General features: G+C 49.3%; 1 long non-coding RNA gene across 3 annotated transcripts in view; it reads left to right on the plus strand.

The window, feature by feature from the left end:
- Positions 1 to 5,413, plus strand: part of LOC137518307 (uncharacterized) — a 67,775-nt gene extending 62,362 nt beyond the window's left edge. For all 3 annotated transcript variants that reach the window (XR_011020784.1, XR_011020782.1, XR_011020783.1), the window contains 2 exons: positions 4,463 to 4,608; positions 5,154 to 5,413. This is a non-coding gene — a long non-coding RNA (uncharacterized lncRNA). The remainder of the gene's footprint in view (positions 1 to 4,462; positions 4,609 to 5,153) is intronic.
- Positions 5,414 to 6,000: the final 587 nt, after the last annotated feature.

Consider the following 6,000-nt stretch of genomic DNA (forward strand, 5'->3'; position numbering starts at 1 on the left):
TGCAGTGGTGGGTTCACTGAACAGGTATGCAGTGGTGGGTTCACATAACAGGTATGCAGTGGTGGGTTCACTGAACAGGTATGCAGTGGTGGGTTCACAGTACAGGTATGCAGTGGTGGGTTCACAGAACAGGTATGCAGTGGTGGGTTCACAGAACAGGTATGCAGTGGTGGGTTCAATGAACAGGTATGCAGCGGTGGGTTCACAGTACAGGTATGCAGTGGTGGGTTCACAGAACAGGTATGCAGTGGTGGGTTCACAGAACAGGTATGCAGTGGTGGGTTCACTGAACAGGTATGCAGTGGTGGGTTCACAGTACAGGTATGCAGTGGTGGGTTCACAGAACAGGTATGCAGTGGTGGGTTCACAGAACAGGTATGCAGTGGTGGGTTCAATGAACAGGTATGCAGTGGTGGGTTCACAGTACAGGTATGCAGTGGTGGGTTCACAGAACAGGTATGCAGCCAGGGACAAGCTAAGCCTAACTAATCTTTCCCTATGAGAGAGTGTGCAGCAGCTCGCCCTACTCTCACTAATGCAGGCACACGAGTGACCGTAATGGTCGCCGCTGCCTGCCTTTTAGTAGGGGGGGAGTGGCTCCAGGGGCTAGTGTAGCCTAATTGGCTACACTGGGCCTGCTGACTGTGATGTAGAGGGTCAAAGTTGACCCTCATGGTGCATTATGGGGCGAACCGAACTTACGCAAAAGTTCACCTGCGGGACGCGAACGCGAACCACGGAAGTTCGCATGGAACCGTTCACAGGCGAACCGTTCGGCCCAACTCTACCCAAAACACATTATACTACTTCTCCTGAGTACGGTGATACCACATGTGTGACACTTTTTTGCAGCCTAGGTGCGCCAAGGGGCCTAACGTCCTATTCATAGGTCATTTTGAGGCATTTGGTTTCTAGATCTAACGATCGGTGTAACACAGAGAGAGGATCTGATTACCGGTGATCTGCAGTATCACAGGGAATACAGATATATACCAGATTATAGATGATCTGCAGTATCACCGATAATCAGATATATAAACTAACCTCTGGTCACCTGAGGAGTGAGAGTGTTTGGTGCAAACAGTAATATACAGAGGACTGGACCTCAGAACAGTAAGGAGTCCAGCACAATTCCTTCTAGACTCTCTCGGGAGGAGTCAGGCTAAGAGAAGGAAGGAGAGTGACACTCGAGGGGAAATGTCACTACCAGGACTGGGAACTGCCTCTAACAGTAAGGTCGGTTCTCGAGGTCGGACAAGCCAGGTCGTAACCACACGAACAGATAGAGTGCAGATTCAGAAGGCAGAGGCGGAGTCTAAGGTACAGGCAGGGTTCGGCAACAGGGTATCAGAGATATCGAGGTACAAAATCAGAAGACAGATGCAGAGTCTAAGAACGAGCCGGGGTTCGGCAACAGAGTATCAGAATAACGAGGTACAGGATCAGAGTTCAGGAGAATAGTCAGGCAGGCAGAAAGTCATAACAGATAATCACAATCAAACTAGTACTTTAAACTATCAACAGAATCTAACTAAGTGTAGGATTACAGCTCCAGCTGGTCCCGGCACACTTTAGGATCTGACTCAGGTCTGAGTGCTACCACTATGTGATCGCAACGCCAGACAACCAGCAACTGAACAGCCAGCAGTATATATACACAGCTACTCTCCAGCACCTCCCCAAGTGCTGGACCAATGAGAGGACTCTGAATTGTCAGCTGACCAGCCTGGTCAGCTGACCTACTTCTGGCTGCCATATAAGTTCTGCCTCTCTGCGCGCACGCGCGTCATTCTAAACCCAGAGGGACTATGGGTCCCAGCCACACCAACACTGTCTTGTCCTGCACCTGCTGCCCCATGTGCGGGGTTGGTCGCCCCGCCAGCGGCCCTGGCGGCGGCCTCTCCGCGCTGGAACAAAGTATCGGCGGCAGGGTCATGCGCGCTAACCGCCGCGTCAGACGCGGCGGTTTCTCCGCGTTCCGCCATGCCCTTCCCGGAGACAGCCGCCTCACGCTGTACAGAGGCGGCTGTCTTTCTGCGTTTCCTCACACTAGACTACTCCTCACGGTTTAGGGCCCCTAAAATTCCAGGGCAGTATAGGAACCCCATAAGTGACCCCATTTTAGAAAGAAGACACCCCAAGGTATTCTGTTAGGAGTATGTTGAGTTCATAGAAATTGTGAAAAAAAAACACAATAAAAATCAATTTCCGCTAACTTGTGACAAAAAATAAAATCTTCTATGAACTCGTCATACACCTAACGGAATACCTTGGGGTGTCTTTTTCTAAAATGGGGTCACTTGTGGGGTTCCTATACTGCCCTGGCATTTTAGCAGCCCAAAACCGTGAGTAGTCTGGAAACCAAATGCCTCAAAATGACTGTTCAGGGGTATAAGTATCTGCAAATTTTGATGACAGGTGGTCTATGAGGGGGCAAATTTTGTGGAACCGGTCGCAAGCAGGGTGGCCTCTTAGATGACAGGTTGTATTGGCACTGAAGTGCAGGAAGCGCAGGATGTTCTCAAATTGTGACCTGGACATGGCAGCAGAGAACATGGGCATGTGATGTATTGGGTGCGTAGACCAATAAGACCGCAATACATTATTTTTGACTAGACCCATGTTAAGGAGAAGGCCCCAAAAAATGTTACGTTCGGAAACTTGGAGTGGTTTCCACCGAAAAGGCTGGGCATGCCAGCTTCTTGGATTGGCGGTTGGATTAACGGTTGGTCTCAGCCACAATTAAGTCGTAGAGACCAGCAGTGATCAGAAAAAAAAATTCTGTCACTGCGGTGGGGCGGGCGAGGGTTTGGCCGAGTGATCAGGAGCCCACACGGGGCAAATTAGGGCCTGATCTGATGGGTAGGTGTGCTAGGGGGTGACAGGTGGTGACAGGAGGTGATTGATGGGCGTCTCAAGGTGTGATTAGAGGGGGAAATAGATGCAAGCAATGCACTGGCGAGGTGATCAGGGCTGGGGTCTGAGGGCGTTCTGAGGATGTGGGCGGGTGATTGGGTGCCCAAGGGGAAGATTAGGGTCTAATCTGATGGGTAGCAGTGACAGGAGGTGATTGATGGGTGATCAGTGGGTGATTAGATGGCAGAACAGATGTAAACAATGCACTTTGGAGGTGATATGAGGTTGGTTCTGCGGGCGATCTGATGGTTTGGGTGGGTGATCAGATCCTTGTAAGAGGCAGGTTAGGGTCTGATCTGATGGGTGGCGTGACAGGTGGTGACGGGGTGATTGATGGGTGATTGACAGGTGATTGACAGGTGATTACAGGGGGAGAATAGATGTATACAGTACATAGGGGGGGGAGGTCTGGGGGGGTCTGAGGGCATTCTGAGGGTGTGGGCGGGTGATTGGGTGCCCTAGGGGCAGATAGGGGTCTGATCTGATGGGTAGCAGTGACAGGTGGTGACAGGGGGTGATTGATGGGTGATCAGTGGGTGATCAGTGGGTGATTATATGGCAGAACAGATGTAAACAATGCACTTTGGAGGTGATGTGAGGGTGGGTCTGCGGGCAATCTGATGGTGTGGGTGGGTGATCAGATGCCTGTAAGAGGCAGCTTAGGGTCTGATCTGATAGGTGACAGTGACAGGTGATGATTGACGGGTGATTGACGGGTGATTGACTGGTGATTACAGGGAAGGATAGATGTATACAGTACACGGGAGGGGGGGGATTGTCTGGGGAGGATCTGAGAGTGTGTGTGTGTGTGGGGGGAGGGGTGATCAGGAGCCTCCAGGGGGAAGTTTAGGACCTAATCAAAAAAATAGCGTTGACAGATAGTGACAGGGAGTGATTTGGGTGATTAGGGGGGTGATTGGGTGCAAACAGGGGTCTGGGGGTGGGCAGGGGGGGGGTCTGAGGGGTGCTGCGGGCGATCTGAGGGAAGGGGGGAGATCAGTGTGCTTGGGTGCTTACCTGGGGGGCTGCAGCCTGCCCTGGTGGTCCCTCGATCACTGGGACCACCAGGGCAGGAGGCAGCCTGTATAATACGCTTTGTATACATTACAAAGCGTATTATACACTTTGTATGCGGCGATCGATCAGCTAATAACCCGCCGGCGCTTCCGAACGGCCGGCGGGTTACTGCGACAGGTGGGCGGAGCCTGTCACCGTATAACCACGCCCGCCGCCGCCGATGGGCGTATTGCGGTCGTTTGGGTCCAACCCCTGCCGCTGCCCATCGGCTGTGGGCAGTCGGCAAGTGGTTAATACTGATTTACATGTGGTGCTAAAAGAAACCGTTTAACGCAGTCGCAGCACCGGCTGCTTTTGAAGGAGGCCTCCTTCAGAAGCAGCCGGTGCTGTGACCGGTATCAGGCGCTTTCTCCCGATCTCCTTTCCCAGACACCCCGGTAAGGCAGTCCTCATTTACATTGGCACTAATAGCGCCTTCTGTCAACTTGCTTATATTAATTGGTTTTCACTTTGTATTGCTTGCACGTAGCACAGGCGCAGGACGCTATTGCGGATGGGAACACGAAGGAGGCTTCACGTGGCCAGGCCTTTCAGCAAAACAAAAGTAGCTGACGGTGGGGAACTGGAGGATCCGTGAGGGCACAGGACGGCTGCAGGGGGCTGGTAGAAGCCCAGGTGAGTCAAACTAATTTTCTCTTAAACTGAAAAAGCCCCTATGGCAAAAAGACATTACACCATGTGGATCTAGCCAGTTAGGTTAAATGACAGGTTGTACAGTATGAGTATAACAATGTTATTTTTTCTATGTAAATTATGTCAGAGATGAGATTAAGTGAAAGATGTTTAGCCCAGGTTGGTGTTAGAGAGAACCCAAGATGAGAGGGACATGGAGCCTGACATGTGTATTTCCTTTTAAATAATGCACATTGCCTGGCTGTCCTGCTGATCCTCTGTCTCTAATACTTTAAGCTATAGACCCTGAACAAGCATGTAGACCAGACGTCTATGGCAAAACTGACAATATTAGAAAAATCGACAAGACTGCCAGGCAACTGGTATTGTTTAAAAGGAAATAAATATGGCAGCTTCCATAGGTCTCACACCTCGGGTTCCTTTTAAATAGTTGTTAGAGTTGGGCTTTAGCTCAACATTTATGCAAATTGAAAATCTTCTAGCTTCCCATCCTGTAACAGTTTTATGAAGATAATATCATATTTCAGCTCCCATCATTTGCTGCACAGCAGAGTATCCAGAAGAACAGGAAGTGCTGTAAGATTCTATGCCTTGTAACACATTGATTGGGAACGAATCGGTCAATATTTATTTAGCAGAGCAGATGGGAATAGAAGGCTGCAGAGGTCATGTGAGGACAGAAGGCCGAAGATGATGTTTGGGTTTCATCTCTGCAGTCACACTGACATCACAAAGCCAGCAAAATTGTCATTACTGGTAGTTATAAAATAAAAAAAGAAAGATTTCAGTTTTGTTCTCCAAATGTCTATGCAGGTTATTATTTATCCAGGTCAAAACAGTGTGTGAGAAAAATAAGACCATTTTAATGTGATATATATATTTTTTTTCAAAGAAAACCTGAGGTGTTTTTTTGGGGGGCAGATGGGACACAGAGGCATGTTCTTTGCCTCATGACATGGCTCTGTCCCCCCCCCCCCCACCGCCACGCTATAGCCCCCCGAGATTATCGACAATGGCCTCAATTCACTAAGATCATGCTGGAGATAATAAAGCAAGAGAAAACTTACCACCACACATGGATCTTGCCTTATTAAGGTGCAGAGAGAAGTTTTCACAGTGAGAGAGTTATCTTATCTCTTCAGTCCTTAAGTTACCTCCTCTGTAGTTATTTTCACATGCAGTTATTTTAAGGATTGAAACGTTAACTTTGGAGATCTCTCCTTTACTTAAAGCGGAACTGAAATATGTTAACTGAAACTAATAAAAAAACATATTACCGGCATCAGCTTTTTTCACTGACAACGCTCATAGTATTTTCGCCTCTCCCCGCAACCATGATCAGCCGATTTCTTGATCGTTTCTGTGCTTCCGCCC

The sequence above is a fragment of the Hyperolius riggenbachi genome, chromosome 5 (genome assembly GCF_040937935.1).
Source record: "Hyperolius riggenbachi isolate aHypRig1 chromosome 5, aHypRig1.pri, whole genome shotgun sequence".
Lineage (NCBI taxonomy): Eukaryota > Metazoa > Chordata > Amphibia > Anura > Hyperoliidae > Hyperolius > Hyperolius riggenbachi.